The sequence below is a fragment of the Scyliorhinus canicula genome, chromosome 2 (assembly GCF_902713615.1).
Source record: "Scyliorhinus canicula chromosome 2, sScyCan1.1, whole genome shotgun sequence".
In the NCBI taxonomy this organism is placed as follows: domain Eukaryota; kingdom Metazoa; phylum Chordata; class Chondrichthyes; order Carcharhiniformes; family Scyliorhinidae; genus Scyliorhinus; species Scyliorhinus canicula.
The window spans coordinates 124,548,959-124,572,821 of record NC_052147.1 but is presented as its reverse complement, the minus strand read 5'-3'; the positions used below and the strand labels follow the sequence as shown (position 1 = coordinate 124,572,821).

General features: G+C 46.4%; 1 protein-coding gene and 1 non-coding gene across 3 annotated transcripts in view; both read left to right on the top strand.

Moving 5' to 3' along the window:
- The window catches only part of LOC119957963 (RNA-binding protein Nova-1), a 363,953-nt gene that overhangs the window by 174,000 nt on the left and 166,090 nt on the right, over positions 1-23,863 (top strand). The window lies entirely within an intron of this gene.
- Positions 12,690-12,761, top strand: trnae-uuc. Its single transcript has one exon. It is a non-coding gene; the product is annotated as a tRNA-Glu (tRNA).

Here is a 23,863-nt window from a genome sequence, read left to right as displayed (position 1 = left end):
TTGTGAAGGGGGTCAGGATTGAAAGCACTAGCAACAGTGCCGCTCCCAAAGGCGGATCCTGATAGGTTGGAGAGCAACCTCTCCACCCAGTGCCCTGGTGTGGCGGGGGGACCTGTTGGAATTCTTGACTCTTGTGAAGGTTAAGTTTGAACTGAGGGGAAGGATGGAGGGGGTTCTATAATTCATGAGCGTTATTCATTATGCACTTTCAAGAACTGGATAACATCGAACATTAGTTGGGGCGTGTGGGTGGGAGGGTTGGGAGGAGGGGGGCTGTGTGTGTTAATGGTGACTATGGGTGACCCCTCATTCCTTTTTGACATTTGTTTGTGTGAACATGCGGGCTAATGTTTGGGGTTTGGTGGGAGGATGGGATCATTGTTATTGATATGGGGATTGACATATTTGTGACTGATTATTGTTTATTGTTGGTGGGTGTAAATTTGGGAGAAAATGTGAAAAAAGAGGAGAATAAAAAATATAAAAAAAAACAAAAACAAGGTCAAGCAGCACTTAAGCTGCACTTGCTCAGCCAACTCCAGCCAGCTCGCAACAATGGCGCCCAGGAGACCAGTCCCAAGATTCGGGGACGCTAACCTGGGTAGGTGGCTAGACACTGGCGGCCAGGAGGGATGTCCTGTTCCCTCGAGGGTCCAGGAGGGTCAGCCACAAAGCAGCCAGTGCTGCCTGGGGTGAGGTGGCGGCGGCTGTGAGGTTGGGGAGTGTGAACAGGAGGACTGGCCTCCAGTGCAGGGAAAAGGTCAATGACCTACACCGGGCAGCACAATTGAGTAGACACCAGTGCCCCTCCCTTCCCCCCCCCCCCCCCCACTTCCGAGACCTTTCCACCCCCAGGTGAGCATCCACCCACCCAACTCTCCATGTGACCCCATTCCTCCCTCCACCCCCTCCATCTCCCTTCAACCCCCCCCAACCTTTCCTTCACACCCCCGTCCCACCAATGTGAACCACACGTGTGGCTAATGATGCCCTCTCTGTGTTTCTCAGGAAAAACTCACCCAAAATTGCCGGAGAGGGCCCAGACTGGCGGTTGTGTGCCGGGCATCAGGATCCTCATGACCTTTGAGGAGCCTGCCCTGGAGGTGACCGGTATGGCTGAGGACATAGCGGTCCCCAATGCATAGGCTGGCGGACACCGCAGAGGTGAGTAACCACCAAGCTCCACCCGGAGGACCTGTCACACCCGAGTTGTTATTGCCTTACTGACTGACCCATTCTTCACACTGACCACATGTCGATTCTCCCGCAGGTCCTCCAGCCGATGGCGACGGCCCATCCCAGGTGGCCCCCTCTCTCGCCTCCCAGGAGATCACCGCAGAGGAGAGCTCCGAGGATGCTCCTGTAATAGCCGCATCACAGTTTCATCCCCACCCTCCACCAGTGCAGATACACACACCGCAGTGGGAAATGTCAGTGGCCAGGCTTCTGGGGCACAATTTGGTAATCACCACACTGCTGCTGATGTACATCAGGTGGAGGCAGGAACCCCCAGGCAAGACAGCAGTCGGAAGTCTGCTGATCCCAGAACCCAGCTGGGTCCCAGCCTTATGCTGAGCCTGTGGAAGAGGTTGATGGAGATGATAGGGTATTCAGAGGGAGATGTCAGTGTCACTCCAGCAGATCCATAGCCGTTTGGAGGAGTCCCAGAGACTACGGGCACTGGAGCTGGCACTGGTAATGCGTGACACTGAGGCCAACACTGCTTGGGTGGCGACCGCAGTGGAGAGCCTGGTGGATGACGTCGGCACCTTAGTGAAAGTGTCGCTCAGTCGTTGACAGACATGGCTGTGGGTCCCGACAGAATGCACGATTCATTGGAGGATGTGACCCACTATCAGGCTGACCTTGATGAGGTTCTGCAGGACATGTCCCGCTCTCAGATGGGCATGGCCGAAGAGCTGTGGAGCTTCTCCCAGTCGTAGGTGGCCATTGCTGATGCACTACAGAGCATGACCCAGTCACTAAGGAGCCCTGCTGAGGGCGTCGACACTATGGTGCAGACCATGGGGAGCCACCACGGCTGACAGAGCCAGATGATGCAAGGGCAGCCGGTGCTTGAACCAGCTGCCCCTCCGTCCCAAGGCAAATCCTTGGGCCCTATGGGCAATGAGCGGGAGGAGGGGGTGCCGTGTGCTAACCCAAACCCATCCCTTGGAGTGGCGACGGTGGCCACCAGCCCGCCTGAGTTCCACTTCTCTGAAGAGGCTGCGTCTCAAAGTCAGCACACGAGACAGGGCGGCATGGCTGTGCATGTTCTGCGACAAGTGAGCCGGGCTCCTCCGGCCTCAGAGCCTCCAGCGGATACCTGCCAGGGGCACGAAGGCCATTGGATGTGGTAAGCAAGTGGCTGCCTCCACCTCAGATGTGCATCCTGGGGACACACCTAGACCTAGATGCGATGGTAAAGCTAGGAGGACAAAGCACATCGAGGATTACTGAGGCCACTGGATGAGGGAGTGGAGGGGTAGGTGAGGGGCAGGGTGGTGGGGGAGGAGGCAGCACCATCAGGAGGGTGGGGAATAGTTAAAGACAATAAACACCTTTTTGCACAACTAGTTTGATGCCTCTGTCACTTTCTTCTGCAATGCACGCTGGCCTCCGAACCCTTGGCCCATCTACCCAGGCATCCCATCTCTGTGGCACTCACCCACCCTCCGGCCATGGACATGTCCCCAGAGCTGAGCCCCATCCCCTTGGTGTTTGCATATTGGATGTTGCATGTGTGGAGTTGCCTCACGCAGTGTTCAAGCACAGTGGGGGTTATGGGTGGTCAGTAGGGCAGACAGGCAAGGACAGGACTTGCCCCCAGAATAGGTGCACACAATCCATGGGTTAGCATGGTGGCGCCGCACGTGTTTACCCCACTATGGCAAGATCCCAATTTTGCCTGCGGAACGGGCTAGTGCATCGCAAACTGTTTGCCGCCTGGCGCGGCTCTCGTTTTCTGCCTCTCCCGCTATTCACCGATCTAGTTTCACCTGAGCGAGAACGTAACGAGACTGGAGAATCATGCCCAAAGTTTCAGCAGTGCGTACGTCAGTTACTTTTCAATGCATCCACTGTATTTGCATCTGACTTGTGGGTTTCCCAGCCAATTTGGGCGAGTGGGTGTGATAATGATCCACATCAATTTATTTCCGTGAAGTATTTAAAGGCTTCCTGCTGGGATCAGACATGAAGCATGGTGGTGGTCTTCAAACAGAGCAGGGACTTGGAGATATAGAGACACAATGTAAGGTGGCTGGACTTCCGCGCAGAGTCCCTCTGCTCTGCTTCTTGATTCCCAGCTCAAAATCCAGGTGATTTTTAATCGACCTTCCGACTTAGGCAGGTTGAGAACTGTGTAGTGTTGCATGCTCCTGACACCTTCTGTCGAGGGCTGCAGAATCAGACGTGAGGAAGCCATGCCCCCTTTTTTTACAGCACCAGCTGCCATAAATCGGATATGTTTAAAGGTCCAGCCAGGTTTGTCAGGGTAGAGGGTAGGATTGAGGAGGTGGGTGGTTGGGGGTATGTAGTGAGGAGTGGTATAGTCAGAGGGTTGGGGGTGTGATTGGGGAGGTCCTGTGCAGGTCAGGGGTTGGAGGACTGAGGGGGGGGGTCAGAGGAGTGGGGAGGGTGGGGAGTAATCAAGGGTCCTGTGCCAGGGTGAAGGGAATTACCGAGAAGCTAGAAGTGTTTTTTTTCCTTCTAACCTCTTCTGGATAAGCATTGCTGTTAGCCAGTCAGAACCACCCAGAGCCTGCGATTCCGATCACATTTTCGAAGGCTTCCCAGTGCAGGGCAATTGCCCAGAGAAAGTTTGAACCAGGGCATTGCTGTGCTTCTTTACCTGGGAACTTCATGTCTTTTTGGGGGGGCGGGGGGGAGTGCAGGAGTACATCTTTGGGGTACACCCCCAGATTCACTGCCCAGCACCTCAGAGGTTACAGGCCACTGTAAGATGGCACTATGCTACAGTGATTCATCTCTAATGCACCTGTACTGACCCATAGGGAGGTTGCGGTTGTCAGTTAGAAGGAGGAAGCCATGAAGGTAAAAGTGTCTGAGGAGATCAGCAGCAGGAATATAGTGCTACACCCCTGGACAAAGTGTTGGAAGAGGTCCAATAATGTAATCAGGACAGAAAAAGTGAGTGACGTGGCATATTCAGTTATAACTTGTTGTATACCTTCCCTTCACTCTGTCTTCCCAGGCTTCTCCTGCACCTCTCTCCTCATATCAACACACTTTGCAGATGTGCCCATCCCTCTTTGAGTAGCAGAAGACACCAGAGGGAGGCAGTGAACCAGAGGCAGCTTTCCAGCCACAGAGGATGTGGAATCTTGGAGATAATGTGGGTCTGGGCATTTCTGACCACTGGAGAAGGACACCACAGGTGATCTCCCAGCTACCCAGTGACAGGATTAAATCCCACATAGCTGCATGGCATAGATCACTCACTCACTGATGTGTAGTTGGTGACATTAAGTTATCAGCTGGTTGGCTTGCGAAGAGCCGTGAATTATATCAGCAGGATCATTACCAGCAGCTGGGTCTGAAAAAAATGGGAGCAGTGGTTATGATTTGAAATGGTTGAACTCAATGTCAGGTCCAGAAGACTGTAAAGGGCTGAATTGAAAGATGAAGTCCTGTCCCTTGAGCTTTTGTTGATTTTGGAACAGCGAAGCAGAGGACAGAGGGGTCAGTGCGCAAACAGAATACAGAATTAAAATGTCAAATGGTCAAGAACGGCTGGTGCGGCGTGTGTACTGAATGGAGATGTTTCTCAATCACCAAGACTTTGCATTATACATCGATTTCTTTTCTGCAAAAAAAGCACCTGGGATGTTTTACTTCCAGCTGAGAGGGTAGATTGGTCTTCGATTTAACATCTCTTCCGAAAGATGCAATCTCCAGTTATAACGTTTCAGATAACCAAATAAAAATAAGCAGAATATTGTTTTCCGACCAGCTGCGTGAGGATCGCTCGAGAATGATTTTTCAGATTTTTTTCTAAATGTTCGAGATGAGACTCATGATAAATAAACTTTCTCCCTTTGGGAAAACATGAGAATTAGGAGGAGGAAAAGGCCATTCAGCCCCTCAATCCTGCTCCACCATGTGATCAGATCATGGCCGATGTGGTTCTGACTTCAACTACACTCTCCTGTCTATCCCCCTGACCCTCGAGTCCCTTGGCATGAGTCAGAGTAAATCCAAAAAAAAAGGTGAAAATGGTTCAAGGTTTCCATATTGTTACAGGTTTTTACTTAATCGTATTGGTGATATTCTTTGGCAATTAGTTTACTTCATTCTAAGTTGGATAACATCAGTGTTAACCTCGATAACCTAGATAATGTAGGGGTGAGCAAAGCATAACTACTGTGAATATTACAGGGTACCTTCACGAGGGGCAACGCTAATTCAAAGTTTAGTCTAATAAAGATCAAGATAGTCAATAAATGTCAGAAGTACTGTAATGTAGCTGCAAAGCAAATAAATGGACCTACAAAGGTAGATTGGCATTTCTGTGGGAACATAAATTAAGAGCTAGTCAGGGAAATTTCTGAAGACTGGAATACAGGAACTGTACTTGTACTTACTGTAATTGTGTGTGCTGCAGGGAAAAGGTCCAAATAACCTGGACCAGTTTAACAAAAATGTTTCCAACATACGTTAACACACTATCATATAGAGACATGCAGGTGTATGCTTATTGAGTAGTCGAGGCATCACAATATAACTAATTAAGCATCAATCTAACTGAATATCTATACTGTTATTGATTCACTCCTTATGTTACAGAGAGCAAATTTGTCTGGAGCTCATCGTTCTGAAACATTTGCATTTATGAGCACCTCTCATGCTTAAAATTTTTTTTTAAGTACTCAGATTGTCTTTTATAAGCTACGGTATGAATCGGTACAGATATCCTGTATCTGTGCACCTGAAATCCGAACACATCCAAAAACGAAACGCCTTTTTGAACACCTATATATCAGTTTGTATGTCAACAAAGCTATATAATATTATATTACAGATGTAATAAGTGTTAACAGGTAAGAAGTAGCATATGTGAGAACTGGCAAACGGAGAAACAACCCTAGTATTTACAGACTATAGCTAGTCTAGACTTAGGCTATCGAAATGTAAGTAGGCCGAGGCCCCGCCGTGTATATGGTAGCTCTGCCCAAAAACCAAAAGTATTCAAAACCTGAATTATAATCCGCTCCAAGGGTTTTTCATATAAAGGATACTCGACCTGTAGTAGAGGACATGTACGAGGGCCATTTTGGTCAACCTGTTTAAAAAATAAGCAAAGTTCCAAACATTTCCCAGTCAGTTGTTCATATAAATTAAATCCCCCAAATGTCCAGTTGGCCACATCTCTGATCTGTTGTGTTCAATTCCTATACAGTAGTAAGTATCCAGTGACAAGTACATTAGGGTATTCGCTGGAATTTCAGGTCAGGGGATGGCCCACAGCAATTGTAGCTGGCAGATATATGGGGCAGGATTCTCTGTTGGGGAAACTGTTCTCCTACCCAAAAGGAATCATCTCTGATTTGTGCTTGTGCTGGGAGTGAGAACCCAGAGGCGATTCACTATCTTTTGCCATGCAAATTTATGCTTGCGGGGATTGCAAGAGATTCCCTCACGAATTGCGAGATTGGCCCGATAACAAGGTCCCCCTGCCCCGTACAATGCAATTCCGTCCGTCCCTCACCCCCCCCCCCCCCCCCCCCCCCCAACAGGATTTGCTGAATCACCATCCCCCTCCCACCACACACAGTACACAGGCATTAGGGTGACCCAACCCTCTTCACCAGAGAGCTCCATCAGCATTCTGGGGAAGGGGGCCCTCCCATGGACTTTGGGGGCACCTACCTTAAAGACTGACCCCCCTTGGCCCACCGTGCCAAGGCCATGCTGACAAATACCTGCCCACGTGAATCCCGTGCCCAGAGGACTGGAGAATCACAAAGGTGTGGAGAATCCAGTGTCCAGCCGGATGAAAATGGGTCAATTTGACTTATTTGCATCCTCCCACTGCTGTAGGGCGCTACCAGCAGCGGAATCCAGTGGAGCATGGTGTTTTTGACAACATTGGAGTCTCCACCCGATCGTGAATCTCTCTGCCGGTGTCAGACAGTGGAGAATCCAGCCCATGATTCAAATTTACAGGTATCCAGAGGGCAACAATTCTGCACCAAAGTATTTCACAATGTAACAATGTTGTGTATCCTCTTTTATGTAATGCCTCCATCAATTAGTTTTTTTTCCAGAGGAATTCACAAAGTGATCGTTGATGCAGGTTTGGATGTTTTGGTAACCTGAAGCATCTTACGCAACTCGTGAGAACTAAATGGTTGTAATATGGAATTTGGAAACTTGTGATTCTGAGTTGGAAGCATTGACATGTTGTACAGATTTGTGGTTAATAATTCAGATTAATACAAACATGCCTTTGTTTCTTTTATAAATGTAACACTTCTTAAAGAAACAAAGCCAGAAAATGCACACCACCTTCAGAGTTATGGCATTTAACATCACAGTCAGCAAGATATTTCCTAACTTTCAAAAGTCAGCTGCTATTTAAACATTAATTAATCTCCTCTGAAACCCTTGCTCTGCACCATTGATTCGAAATACATCCTAATGAGGTCATGAGTCATTATGGTTGTGATTCATGGATCAATATTGTGGTTTTTTCCCGATAGGATTACTAGAAATTAATCTGTGGTTAATCTAGGCAGTACAGTGTGTGGGGCATTCAATTGCACAATCTGGTGGAGCATTTTTGACATTTACTCCGTGTTTCAGATTCTCCAGAGTGTTTCACATTGCATGCTGATGTGAAGGCCATAGAAAGTATGGGAAAGCTGGATATGATGTACACTTAGCCAGTTATCAGTGCTTTCTACGGACTCTTGGGAGCAGATGACTTGCCCCTCCTCTTGGTTAGGGGCGATATGTCGCGTACAAAACCCTTTCCACTTATATTTTTTAAAACCTAGAATGGAAGTTTTTCAGTTTCTCTTGCCTTTGAAATGCATTTGCTGTACCAATCCCTGAAATGGAGAAAATATTAACGGTGCAATTTTCTGGCCCGCCTGCCACTGGCATTGTCCAGTCCTGCTGAAAGTCAGTAGACGTTTGACTGGGCCATTGACTCTCCCATACTGGGTCCTGTCAAAACACAGCTGGGAAATCAGTTTTGCTGTCAAATTCAAATTGTTTGAATTGATTTGTTTCAACCACATAGGCACAAAAGTGACACTTCATAAGCAGAAACACTGATCCAACTTATTTCATGTAAAGGGACTCTGAAAGGCAAAACCTTTCAAATTCTGCAACACAGTTCCATAATTGTAGCTAGATGTGTACCATAGTACTCAGGTTGTCTGCTGAACTCAATGTTTCAAAAATGAAAAAAAACATTTTAGGTCGAGGTGGAAGCTTCAATGAGCATGAAACCAGAGCAGAAAGTAAGTCCATCAAAATGAAATGGCAATAGCCGTTCCAGCAATGGGAGAGACTCTCTCATCCCGCGGCAGAGTGTCCACGCAGTCGTAAACGCCATCGTGTTTTACGATGGCGTGAACGGGCCGCTGCCAGGACTAATTCTGGCCCCGATAGGGGGCCAGCACGGCGCTGGAGCGGTTCGCTCCGCTCCAGCTGCCGATCCCGGCGCGAACTGGGCGCCGCGGGATCCGCGCATGTGCAGTGGCCTACTTCAACACGCCGGCCCTGATGCAACATGGCGCAGGGCTACAGGTGCTGGTGCGTAGGAAAGGAGGCCCCAGCCAGAGAAGCCGGCCCACCAATTGGTGGGCCCCGATCAAGGGCCAGGCCGCATAGGAGGCCCCCCCTGGGGTTGGCGCCTCCACCCCCCCCCACCCCACCCACAGACCGCCACCCGACCCTTCCACGCTGAGGTCCCGCCGGCTGAGAGCAGGTTAGAACGGCGCCGGCGGGAATCAGCGTTTCCACGACGGCTGCTCGGCCCATCCTGGCCCGAGAATCGGCAGGCTGGCCATGTAGAGCGGCTCACGACCCCGCTGCACCAAACACGCCAGCGCCAATGCTGCCGATTCTCCGCTCTGAATTGCGTGCCGGCGTCGGGGCGGCGTGGCCTGGTCGCGGGGATTCTCCGGCCCGGCCCCCGGTTGAGAGAATCACGCCCAATGGTTCTGACATTTATTTCCATAGTTATATTAAACTTAAAGGTGTTAAATGGATTCAGTGATGCAAATATCTTACTGGAGTAACCTGGATAATACATTTTAATTTAGCACACAGAACTCCCACCAGCTCCAAAAGATCATGTTGCCAGTTTTTTAACAATAACAGTCCTGAGACTATTTATTTTCCCATTTGGTCAGTGTTTTTTTTGCGTTTTATAAAGCTACTGGTGTATCTCTCCAACAATTAGTTGCAGTTTCTTCTGAGATCTCAGTGGATTAACCCTCGGCATGTTACACAACAGTTCCTCATTACCAACCACAATCTGATTTATTTAATGTCCCTTTGTCTAGACACAGCCTAATTTCAGTTTCCAATACTGCTGGTGTTGTAAAATGTTTTAATTTGTACACATAGCTATTGATTTTGATGTGCAGTACATCTGAGGTAGTCAGTAAGAACAATTCTTTTCCAATAGCTCGAATAAGTAATGGTTGTGCTACTGCCTAATGATTTGCTACTTTGTGCCTGTTTTTCTCCCCTGAGTTTTAACTTGGGAGGCCCTAAATTCCAGGAGTTCACAAAGAAAAGTCTAATCCTACAAGAATTGAAGATAATGAATTAGCCTCAGTCATGTTTTTGTCTTCCTTTAAATCACCTAAAAAAAACAATTATTTATATAAAGCAATTACTACAAAAGTACAGGAAAGCTTCTGCCTGCAACATCCTGTTCTCTTCTCCTCCCCATAGAATCCCTACAGTGCAGAAGGAGGCCATTCGGCCCATCACGTCTGCAGTGACTCATGAAAGAGCACCTTACCGAGGCCCAATTCCTCGCCCTATCCCCATTACCTCACCGAACCTGCACATATTTGGACACTAAGGGGCAATTTAGCATGGCCAATCCACCTAACCTGAACCTCTTTGGACTGAGGAAACCAGAGCACCCGGAGGAAACCGCCGCTGACACGGGGAGAAAGTGTAAAATCCACACAAACAGTTAACCAAAGCCGAAGTCCCTGGTGCTGTGAGACAGCAGTGCTAACCACTGTGCCACCATGTTAAGTTAACAAGTTGTTTAGTCTGTATGTTTCTTTTGACTTTAAAAAAAAAGTATAGTATGCGTCCTTCAAGAAAATGTCATGAAGCCTCATTTCTCCAAGCCAGAAGCCCAGATAATAGGAATGTCAGCATGCATATATCTAAGCCAGCACTAACGCTACATTGATTGAGACACTCCTCAATTATCTAATGTCCCTTCCAAGTTTTTTTCTTCCCTAAGCAAACATGTTTATGTTTTGCAGAGGGAAAATTCGAATGCAATAATCAAATGCAGAGGGATCTTAGTCCTAGTGGGCAGCACGGTAGCATTGTGGATAGCACAATCGCTTCACAGCTCCAGGGTCCCAGGTTCGATTCCGGCTTGGGTCACTGTCTGTGTGAAGTCTGCACATCCTCCCCGTGTGTGCGTGGGTTTCCTCCGGGTGCTCCGGTTTCCTCCCACAGTCCAAAGATGTGCAGGTTAGGTGGATTGGCCATGATAAATTGCCCTTAGTGTCCAAAATTGTCCTTAGTGTTGGGTGGGGTTACTGGGTTATGGGGATAGGGTGGAGGTGTTAACCTTGGGTAGGGTGCTCTTTCTAGGAGCTGGTGCAGACTCGATGGGCCGAATGGCCTCCTTCTGCACTGTAAATTCTATGATTCTAGAACAACAGGAAAGCTTTTCCAATTGCACATTTAGGTGTTTAGATCTCTTCCCTTGTGGATACACGAAAAGAAGGACCAGTACAGACTTGATAGTCCCTCAAGCCTTCCCTCTCAGGATGTAATCTCCTCCAGCTACGCAACCACTTGAAATAAATGACCCAATTTCGGGAATAACATCTTTTACAACACAACTCCTGAAAACAACCAACAAAGTTCGAAGAGACCATGGTAACGGTAACAGAACCCCAGATGTCTATCATTTGATATGCCACATTCAGGAACTGTTCTGGTTTGCTTTCAGCCTGAATCACTTGGCAGCAGAGGAAATCAGTTAGAAAATTATGGCTCCTGTCATGCTCATGTAAGTGTCTTATTTTTTCTCTCAGTAGCATCTCAAAGCATTTCATATACACAAAATTATTTTCAAGGATAGTGACTGTTACCATGATGCAAATGGTGTGCAAATTTTAAATCTCACCAAAACAAATAAACACTCCAGGATACTTAAACTATTTTGGTACCATATCTTGGGATGTAATTTCAAACTGCAAAGAATTGCTTTGTCCATGATAACACATTATATCAATTGAATAATCTCAGAGGTGCAGCAAGTACTGCAGCTGCCTCATTTTATATTCTTGTCATCACATTTGCAATGAATTTAACTGGCAACTGATGAGTTTTGGAAACCCATGCGATACTAAGGCTCCTGAGAAAAATACAGCAGAGTGTGATGTATCAGAGCTGACTAATGAGTATGTGAGAATATCAATAGTTCCAAACATTGTTTTTATTGAACATCTGCTGATAAAATGAAACAGTTGGTGTCTTGTTTGCAGCAGCACTTTTGCTTTCTGAAGCAACAGTAGTGTAAATGTTGTGATAGTTTACACTGAATGTTGGGCAGTGTTAGCAAGTCAACAGAGTAAGAACTGTCAATTTGCAAGTACAATAAACATATAATCTCCTTATATAATGTTCATATGCTATAAAGCAAAGTATATGTTTCTAACCTCATCGCAAATTGAACTGATTGGCTGGGATTCTCCCGCAATCGGGGAGGCGGGCCGTACCGGTGCCAAAGAGTGGCTTGAACCACTCTGGCATCGGGCCACCCGGAAGGTGCAGAATCCTCCGCACTTCCGGGGTTAGGCCGGCGCTGGAGTGGCTGGCGCCGCGCCAACTGGCGCCAAAGGGCCTCCGCCGGCTGGCACATGTGCAGGAGAGCCAGCGTGTTCTGACGCATGCGCAGAACCGCTGGCATCGTTCCTGCGCTTGCGCAGGGGGTTTCTCCTCCTCGCCTGCCATGGCGGAGCCTTACACAGGCTGGTGCAGATGGAAAGAGTGCCCCCACGGCACAGGCCCGCCCACAGATCGGTAGGCCCCGATCACGGGCCAGGCCACCGTGGGGGCAACCCCTCCCGGGGCCGGATCCCCCCGCGCCACCAAGGACTCCACAGGCCGCCCCCCAAGCCAACACCCGCCGGGATGGACCGTGTCCATTTCACGCCGGCGAGACTGGCCAAAAACGGGTGGCCGCTCGGCCCATCGAGGCCCGGAGAATCGCCGGGGGAGGTGCCACTGCCAACGGCCCCTGACCGGTGCAAACCCCACCCACAAACCAGGGGCAGAGAATTCGGCAGCTGGCGTGGAAATGGCGGGGCGGGATTCACGCCGCCCCCCCGCGATTCTCCGATCCCATGAGGGGGTCGGAGAATCCCGCCCATTAACTTTTTCTGGGGTATGTTTCTAGCTACTCCAATGGAATTTTGGAGAATGAAAGGAGATCTAATTCCCTGGTGGTCTAGTGGTTAGGATTCGGCGCTTTCACCGCCGTGGCCCGGGTTCAATTCCCGGCCAGGAAATGAAATTTGGGCAGCACGGTAGCACTGTGGCTTCACAGCGCCAGGGTCCCAGTTTCGATTCCCCGCTGGGTCACTGTCTGTGCGGAGCCTGCACGTTCTCCCCATGTCTGGGTGCTCCGGTTTCCTCCCACTGTCCAAAGAAGTGCAGGTTAGGTGGATTGTCCATGATAAATTGCCCTTTGTGTCCAAAAACGTTAGGAGGGGTTATTGTGTTACAGGGATAGGGTGGAAGTGCGGGCTTAAGTGGGTCGGTGCTGACTCGATGGGCCGAATAGCCTCCTGCATTTCTGTTTTGTGCTCTAATTGAAATGTCCAGAATTCTGACAGGGCTGGACAGACTGGATGCAGGGATGTCATTTTCTCTAGAACAAGGGGTCACAGTCTTAGGATATGGGGTCAGCCACTGAGGATTGAGATGGAGGAGAAAGCTCTTCACTCAGAGGGTGGCAAACCTGTGGAATTCTGTACCACAGAAGGCTGTGGAGGCCGAGTCACTGAGTATATTTAGGAAGGAAATAGTCAGATTTCTGGACCCTAAAAGTGTCAAAAGGTATGGGGAGAGCACTGAAATATAGCTTTGAGATAGAGGATCTGCAATGTCCTTATTAAATGGCAGAGTAAGTTCAAAGGGCCAAATGGCCTATACCTGCTCCTATATGTCTCAGCCTTACCCAAGTAGCTAGCAATTTATTGTAGGGAGATTATTTGATTATGGTGGGGGAGGTGGGGACAGGGATGTGAGAAGGCGGATCTTGGCCTTGTGTGAAAGTGTGTGGACATCCTACTGCCATTCTGGCTGAAATTTGTTAACGCAACTCTGGAAAGAAATTAAATTGTGAATCTACTGGCAAGAGCTTTGTTTTCAAACTACAGAGAAGCTTTCATGGAATCAGTTTCTATCAGTTGCAACTTTTTGAAATTTCTCTTGCTATTTGCATTACTTTAAATCGTGGATTGGCCACGAGGTTGTTTAATTTAGCACCCCATTAATTGAAATTATGGGCGAGATTCTCCGGTTCCCCAGCGGCGTGTGTCTTATTGGCTGGGGTTCGCTGACAATGGAATTCTCTCTTCCTGCGCTGTCAATGGTATTTCCCATTGAAGACACCCAACGCTGCCAGGAAACCAGCGGAGGGGGGTGCACTGCCAACGGGAATAGAGCTTTCCAATCCCAGAGAATTCCAATCTTTATTTATTTGAGTCTTTACCAGACTTGAATCCGTCTCATTATCACTCTTAAAATTTATTTGTATGAACTGTGTCAAAAATACTTTTTAATTGTTTTTTCTCATATCAGTTTAAAATTGGGTGTGTTATAAAGTTCTGACTGGTTATCTTAACATCATAGTTTTAAAAATAGAACTTCATCAGCGACTTCCTCCTGTCAGATCTTGGCTTTACTTCAAGTATAGATGTTTGTTGAACACAAAATTCAGCTAGACACCTGTATTGAAGTATGTTCACAACTTCACTGGGAATACCAAAGATATTTGTTAATAAGAAGAACTGTATGGAGGCCAGCAGCCCACACTCACCTACCCCCGTCTTTTATTTGTCTTCTGCCCAAGAGAGGTCCCCACCCTCTGGGGTGATTACCATACTCAGTCCAATTAATTCCCCAAGCCAAATGACCTTCTTCTATTGTGTTGCCTTTAAAGGGGCAATTACTACAAATCACCAGATCCCTGCCCCTTTAATTCCTTTGTACAATCTTTAATAATTAAGTTACTCAGTCCTGAATTTTAACTGAACATTATACACGATTTGGACAATTACAAATAGATACTTGGAGGGATTTTCCTGTTTCTTGTGTAATTCTGTAGTCTGAGATCCTTCCCCAGGATCGACATTAACAGGAACTGCAGTGATGGGTACCTCTTCTGGCACAGGCAGTTCATTACAATTTGCTTCCAAGGGGACATCCATTTATGTCTATAACAGGTCCATCGAGTACTTCAGTTCTTACATGCTTGAAAACATTTTGTGATGGCAACTCTGGCTGTTGGAGAATCTCTCTCCCCAAGTGATCCACATGTTTATGAACAATCTGTCCCTATGTGTTGACGAGGTAAAAGCCGAGACTGGTCTCAGAGATAATAGTTCCAAGGATCTAACTAGATCCATTAGCAAAGTTTCCTGTGATCACACCGTGCCATATTATGTACTTGATGTTTTTTTTAATGATAGCTCATTGATAGGATCTTAAGCTTTGTATGTTTAAACATAAACACTGTTACTGGTAAGCTTTTACTATCTATCGTTATATGGTCTTGCATGGAAGCCTTCCATACAGGCTTGATGCTTAATGAATTCTGCCCTAGACTGTTCTCTAACCATGTAACTATATACATCACTGTGGGTGCTGCCACTCTCTAGTCCCACATTGACTTTTGCTCTGCAAGCACCTTACATTGTAATTCATGCAAACACATATCACAATACAACAAAGCCTTATGTTGACAGCTCTTTCACAATCTCAGTCTGCCATGTGTGAAGGAATGGTCAAGATCCTCAGAAGCCAGTGGACTGAATCAGGTGACCCGACCTGACCCGACCCGGCAGGATTTCTCCAACGACCCAACCTGGAAGTTGAAAAGGCTCAAACCGGAAGTCCGACTCCTACCTCCAGTCGGACCCAACCCAGCCGCCGGAGCGCCCAAACCGACCCCCGACCATGTTTTCTGGCCCAATCCGACCCGGACAGGCCTGCCCAGCGACCCGATTTACTAGAGGATGGAACGAAGAATCCACGTGGAGGCCCAACGAAGCCCCGATTCCAGGAGCACGCAACCAGACCACCACCGCTGGAAGAGAACACGGGACCCACCCAACCTGACAGAGGAAGCCCCTGCCTGCGACCCAAACCCAGATTAAAGACCCCTGAAACGGCGGAGACCCTGCGCAAGGACCCAAATGCACTGCAAAATAGACCCGTCCTTGTAGAAGGCCGGGGCCCGAACGGATTGCAAACGTGCCCCACCCAGCAACACCAAAATTGCAACCAATCCCTGGGACACTGCTAGACGAAACCACCTACCATCCACAAGGTGAGACTTCTCTCATCGGATCCTGGAACCATCCAAAAGCAGCCACCGATCGAGGAAGCGAGGGAAACGGGGCTGTCTGCAGGTGAGACTAAAGCAACGTGTTTTCAAGACTCCTCTCCCCAGAATACTCCTGGCAAACGTCAAACCGATCAAAAAAATGCTGGACGAACTTAACACTAGACTTAGCTCTCAGAGGGAAGAAAGAGACTGCTGTGTGCTCTGTTTCACGGAGATGTAGCTCACCCCTGCCTCACCGGACTGTGCCATACAACCTGAAGGCTTCTCAATACGCCTGACAGACTGCACGGTGTCATCAGGCAAAGCAGAGGGTGGAGGGGTTGCCTCCACATCAACTCTCCCAGGTGCTCAGACGTGGCGACCCTGGGGTGCTACTGCTCCTCGGACCTGGAATAGCTGACTGTGAAGTGCCACCCGTACTACCTTCCACGTGAGTTCACTTCAGCCAATATCACAGCAGTCTACATCCCACCCCAGGTAGAAGTGAAGAAGGCGCTTGGCGAATTGTACACAGCTTTAAATAACAATGAAACAGAACACACGGAGGCCTTGTTCATTGTGGCCAGGGGCTTCCACAAGGCCAACCTTAAGAGTGTATTGCCAAAATTCCACCAACACATCTCCTGTCCCACCACGGGAACAACGCTCTCGACCACCGCTACTCAAAAATCAAAGGTGCCTACCGTTCTATCCCCCGACCACACTTTGGAAAATCAGACCATGAGACGGTTCACCTTCTCCAGACATACAAGCAGAAACTTAAGTGGGAGAATCCGGTTAAGAAGGTCGTGCAGTGCTGGTCCAAGGCAACAGAAGAGCTCCTACATGACTGCTTGGGAGTCAGTGGACTGGTCCATATTTAAGAACTCAGCGATCAACCTAAACGAGTATTACCACCATCACAGACTTTACCAGCAAATGTGTATAAAACTGCGTGCCAAAAAAAGTAGTATGTACGTTCCCCAACCAGAAACCATAGCTTAATTGGGAGATTGACTCCCTACTGAAGGCCAGGTCTGAGGCGTTCAAGTCGGGTGACCCTGACCTGTGCAAGAAATCTAGGTACGACCTCCGCAAAGTCATCAGAAATGGCAAGAGACACTATCAGACCAAACTAGAGTCACAGACTAACGTCAGAAATTCTCATCGGTTGTGGCAAGGTTTACTACAACGGGCTACTAAGCGAAGCCGAGCTGTATCTCCGGCAGAAGCGCACCCCTCCCCGATGAACTCGATGCATTCTATGCTAATTACGAGCAGGAAACCATCAAACCACTGTCAACTTCCCCAGCAGCCACAGACACACCCATACCCACCATCACAGCTTCCAAAGTCAGATTGGCCTTCCTGAAAGTGAACCCTTGGAATGTGACGGGTCCTGATGGGGTCCCTGGTTGTTCACTCAGATCCTGCATGGACCAGCTAGCAGATTTGTTCGCGGACATCTTCAACCTCTCCCTACTCCATTCCAAGGTCCCCACCTGCTTCATACTGGTGCCACAAAAGAACGAGGCAATGTGCCTAAATGACTATCATCCGGTGGCCTTGACATCGATCATTATGAAGTGCTTTGAGAGGTTGGTCATGAGGCACATCAACTCCATACTCCCAGAATGGCTAGATTCACTGCAATTCGCATACCGCCACAACTGATCCACAGCAGGCGCCATCTCCCTGGCCCTACTCTCATCCCTGGAGCATCTTGACAACAAGGACTCCAACATCAGACTCCTATTTATTGACTATAGCTCTGCCTTCAATACCATAATACTAGCGAAGCTCATATCAAAACTCCAAAAGCTAGGACTTGGCTCCTCACTCTGGAATTAGATCCTCAACTTTCTGACTCATAGACCACAATCAGTAAGGATGAACAACAATATCTCCTCCACGATAATCCTCAATACCGGGGCCCCACAAGGTTGCATTCTTACTATACACCCCGATCACAGACGATTGCGTGGCAAAATTTGGCGGCAACTTCATCCACAATTAGCTGACGACAAGAGCGTAGTGGGTTGGATCTCGAACAACGATGAGTCAAAATACAGGAGGGAGATAGAGAACCTGGAGGAGTGGCGTAGCGACAACAATTTCTCCCTCAATATCAGCAAAACCAAACTGCTGGTCATTGACTTCAGGAAGCAAAGTATCGTCCAGACTCCTGTGTGCATCAACGGGGCCGAGGTGGAGATGGTTGACAACATATCACCAAAACTCTGCCCTGGTCCACCCATGTCGACGCTACGACTAAGAAAGCAGAACAGCACCTGTCCTTTCTCAGGAAAATGAGGAAATTCAGCATGCCCACATTGACTCAAACAACTTTTACAGATACACTACAGAAAGTATCCTATCTGGCGACATTACAGCCTGGTATGGCAACTGCTCGGCAGAAGACCATAAGAAACTACAGAGAGTCGTGATCACCACCCAGTCCATCACATGAACCCCACCTCCCATCCATTGACTCTGTCTACACCTCCCGCTGCCTTGGGAAAGCGGGCAGCATAATCAAAGACCCCTTCCACCTGGGTTATTCACTCTTTCAAATTCTTCCATCAGGCAGGAGATACAAAAGTCTGAGAACACGCACAAACAGATTCAAAAACAGCTTCTTCCCCACTGTTACCAGACTCCTTAACGATCCTCTTATGGACTGATGTGATCTCTTCACATATCTTCTCTACTGAGTAGTTTTACACGCCTGTATGCTTCACCCGATGCCTGTGTATATGTATTTACACTGTGTATTTTATGTTCGCCCAATGTATTTTCTTTTCATGTACGGAGTGATCTGTCTGAACTATACACAGAACAATCTTTTCACCTCGGTACACGTGACAATAAACAAATCCAATTCAGTCATATGATACAGTTTCTTCTCCAGCATTTCAATTGGGCAGAATTTTCATTGACTATTTTATCATATTAGTTCTTGCTTTTCTATTTCAGTTATTTTGTTCTGGGAAGTAATCTTGGCTTCTTTCTCTATCTGAATAGCTGATTCTGCATTAATTTCAATGTTTTGACCTCTTCGGTTAATTTCTCATTGCTAAGCTTCCCCTTCAAGCTTTTATTCTCCTGATTCAATTACTCACTGAACATGCTCTTATTTTCTAGTTTCTTTTTCATGGAGTTCAGCTAATGCTACACTGTCTCATTAATTTCTCCTCATTTGTAAGCTTAATTTTGTAAATTTTTCCCAACATTTTGTTCTCAAAGTTCGCTGCCAGTAATTTCATCTTGTTGTTTTAATGTCTTCTCTCGAGCTTTAATTCCTTTTGCTGATTCCTCTTTATGTTCAATACTTCCTAGTTTATTTTGAAGTATTTAATTTCTGTATTTCTTCCAACATGTATATTTCACAAATGGAATCTTAATTTCTACTTTATCTTACCTGCAGCCAAACCCTTTTTGGCTTCACTGTTGGTCAGGTCAGTCTCCGACAAAGTGTTGACTTGTTTCCATTCTGCATTTAGTAGCTTCCTTCTGGTGTCCTTCAGTGCCTTCCCTGTGGGGTCTTTGTTGCCTCCTCTGAGGTCTTCCATTGCCTAGAGAACTTTTTTGAGAGTTTCACTCTATCTGGTGTCTTCTCCAATTTCCCTGTCCATTGTCGTTTGTTTCTTTTTGCTGCTACTTTAAGTGCATTGGCACTTTAAATGCATTGCTAGTTTAAGACTGATAACTGGCAGCAGCTGCCAGTTCTCTGCATTTTTTCTGCACTTCTGGCACGAACCTGGCTGCTCTTCCTTCCAACCTTCAAAATTTAGAGTTCCTAATAGAAAGCTCTTCCAGCAATCTCTGCAGTTTATTTTGTTACTTTTTAACCCAAGTTCTATTTTTCTTAATTTCAAAGTCACAGCTTCTCCTTCTGAGGACTATTTTCTCTTTTTTAATACCGTTCTAAACTTTTAAGTATCTTTCTAAACTTTTAACTGTACCGGCCAATCCAGGTCTGCTCTGCATCTGTCCCTCAGGGTCTGGCAATATCTCAACACCTCAAATGGGTCTGTCCACCCAAACAGAAACATTCAGGTGAGCATTTTCTTTCTTCAAACTTCGATTGAAACAGGATACTCAGAAATGTTGGGCCAGAGGTTGTGTCATCATTATCTATTTTATCCTCGTTACCAGATGTAATGGTGCACATTCATAGTCTTCATTAGATACATGGATCATGAATCATATTTATTAATAAGAAAAACTGTACAGAGGCCAGCAGCCACACATTGCCCCAGTTCCAGTGTCTTCCGCCTAAGAGAGGACTCCACAACCTTGGTGATTACCCACTCTCAGTCACAATTTGTCCGCCAAGCCAGGTGATCCTTTTCTGCTGTGTTGCCCTTAAAGAGACAATGATGACGGCATCTTTACTGAGAACTAGGCCAGCAAGTAAAGTTTTTAAATGTCTGGCTGTGAAATTTCTGGTCAACATCCAGAAAACTGAAGATGAACAGATGCAGTAACAAATACATAGATGTAGGAACTGGGGCAGGAGTGTGGGCTGCTGGCCTCTGTTCAGTTTTCCTTATTAATAAATATGATTCGTGCTTCTAATTAAGTCTGAAAAAAAGAGAAAATATTGTTTTCTAGAATTACAGTTGGCTCGACAGAATGCTATTAACTTGGGAGGAGGAGGATACTTCAATATTCTGCATTCAGACTTTTATGTGCTTTGAGCTTTGTCTTCCTGCTCTCACTGCAGTTTTTGAGCTTGTGTGTACTTTTTATTTGCACTTGTGTTGTTCTAAGAGGCTTTGTGTGCTTCTGTTTTCTCCTGTGTTTCAATTTTCAGCACATACTAAAAATTTAATGCCAATTCTATGTGATTTGTAGATGTAATCCTTTTTGAGTCGCCTCTGATGTTGTACGCCTCATGTTGGTATTTTGAATAATATTTCACCTGTGGGAATTTTTATGTATTCTTTTTTCGAGTTGAAGGCTTGACATCTCAATTAATTACTGCGGTGCTAGTTGCACCATTTTGCTACTGATAAACTCCAAGCAGGACGTAAATCAAAGTATATCCCACATTTTCAAAGCTTTATCAGCAGGAGTAAACTGTAGGTTTTTTTTTGGCGTTTTAAATTAAAATACCCAATCTCGCTGCCTATACACACCAACTATGGCAATTAACAGTAAATTAGGTGTTATGTACTGCTTACATGGAGCATTAAGTGCAAGCTGTTATTTCATTTACGGGTTTGGATGACAGTGTACATTGTGACATGGGCAACCTCTTCTTTCACGATCTGCATTCCCCTTTCTTCCAAATTTTTCTAACCTTCTACAGTAGCCCCAGGGTGAATAAACAATTCTTGCAGGTTAGAAATAGCTGCACTTACAAATTCTCAACTGCCTGGTCTTAGATCCTCCATTGACCACAATTCCTCTGTAACTACTGAATATGCTCAGTCATCCCTCATCTCCACCTGTGATGTTCTTTGTTTTCCAGCAGATCATTTATGATCTCCCATCCTCATCTATCGCCTTGTAAAATCACACTGACTTAACTCTACTGCCAGGCCTATCATTGTTGCATAATTATTTTCAACAACTAACTTTAATCTATGATTGATTATTAGAAAATTATAGCCAGGATTTCCCAATCCTGCCACCATGGAAATCGTCGCGGCACGACGGGAAATTTGATGGACCAGCAAAAGGTCCGTTGACATTGGGCAAGACCAGAAAGACCCGCCCTGTATGTCAAGTACAAAATCGCCTTTTGCCAGTGTTGCACATTATTAGCATTCTTGCCAAAAGTGTACTCCTGATGTAACTGTGAAAAATTGATAACCAAAGAACAACGAACAAAGAAAAGTACAGCACAGGAACAGGCCCTACGGCCCTCCAAGCCTGCGCCGACCATGCTGCCCGTCGAAACTAAAATCTTCTACACTTCCGGGGTCCGTATCCGTCTATTCCCATCCTATTTATGTATTTGTCAAGATGCCCTCAAATGTCACTATCGTCCCTGCTTCCACCATTTCCTCTGGCAGGGAGTTCCAGGCACCCACTACCCTTTGTGTAAAAACAATGTGATTTACTTCCAAAATACCAGGGTAATCTAAATAAAGGGTTCATGTGAATGTTGGGATCCCTTGAACTTTTGATGCCTCTATTTGGAATTTATATTGCTAGGTTCTAGTCTTATAATGGTCAGCTATGTTATAAACCGATAATTATAAAAAATCATCCTCATTTCTTCGGTTTACTCCTCTTGGAAGAGACAAAAGAAACAGAAAGTATCGGCCAATTTAGGAAGCCTCTTGACAAAAGCCCCTGGAGGACAATCGGGCAATTCCCAATTTATTGGTTTTTGTACATGATCTTACTTTACTTCAGGCTGACCGTACCTTTTCTAAAATAAATCTCATACATTTTTGAAGCACAGTAAGAAGTCCTACAACACCAGGTTAAAGTCCAACAGGTTTGTTTCAAATCACTAGCTTTCAGAGCACTGCTCTTTCCTCAGGTGAATGAAGAGGTATGTTCCAGAAATATATATATATATATACACAAAGTCAAAGATGCCAGACAATGCTTTGAATGCGCATATTTGCAGGTAATTAAGTCTTTACAGATCCAGAGATAGGGGTAACCCCAGGTTAAAGAGGCATGAATTGTCTCAAGCCTGCACAGTTGGTAGGATTTTGCAAGCCCAGGCCAGATGGTGGGGGGGGGGGGGGGGGGGGGGGGGGTGAATGTAATGTGACATGAATCCAAGGTCCCGGTTGAGGCTGTACTCGTGTGCGGAACTTGGCTACAAGTTTCTGCTCGGCGATTTTGCGTTGTCCTGAAGGCCGCCTTTGAGAACGCTTACCTGGAAATCATAGGCGGGCATTCTCCGTTTTCTTTTATTTCTGATCACTGTTCTGACCTACGAAAACTCTTTTCCACTTCATACATAATTTCTAATAATGCTCTTTTGTGTTTTCTTATGCCCATGTTGCTCTCCAATCACTATTTGTTGATGTACTATTTGTCAATGTTCTCTGTTGATTATTCTTTTGTCGACCATGTACGTACTGTGTACATTACCTTAGCCGCAGAAAAATACTTTTCACTGTACTTGGTACATGTGAAAATAAATATCAATCAGTCAATCCTTGAGGTGGGCAATCAAAATGCCCAAAATACTTCGAGATGAGGTCTCATTAAAACTTCTTAACGTCATCCTACTTTTATATGAAACAGGCAATACAACGCGGGCCCCTGTTTGCTTTGGTTGTAGCTGTCTGACACATAATCACAGAATGGTCACAGCACTGAAGGAGGACACTTGACCCATTAGCTCAACAATTTCACTCGTCCACCCTTACCCAATAGCCCTGCAAATATTTTCTCTAGAAGTGCTTATCAAATTCCCTTTGAAACTTCTTCCACCACAGTCTCATCTAGTACATTCCAGATCCTAACTGTTTTCCTACATCAGACACTGCACAAGAACATTTCAAGGATTGGTCATATAAATTAACTTTATTAGTGTCACAAGAAAGCTTACATTAACACTGCAATGAAGTTAGTGCAAAAATCCTCTATTCGCCGCACTCCAGCACCTGTTTGGGTACACTGCAGGAGAATTCAATGTCCAATTCACCGAACAAGCACGTCTTTCGGGACTTGTAGGAGGAAACCGGAGCACCCGGAGGAAACCCGGGTGAGAACGTGCAGACTCCGTACAGATGGTGACCCAAGCGGGGATCGAACCTTGGACCCTGACGCTATGAAGCAACAGTGCTACCCACTGTGCTACCATGCCACCCGATGAAGATGGGAAGACACGGTGATTATTGATCGCACCCATGCCTTCCTACCTTCATCGACATACTCACGTTAAACTTTATATTTGAATTCTGTAGACCTTTGTCCTTAACTGTTTAATAATCAAAGTAAAGGGGTTTTGGCAGGTATTCATCCATTCATTAACCTATGCAAATTCAGTTGTCAGATATTTTGCTTTGTCCAAGGCCCGGACTCTATTGGGCAATTTCTATTCAATTTTGTACCATTCCTAATTTTAATAATCAT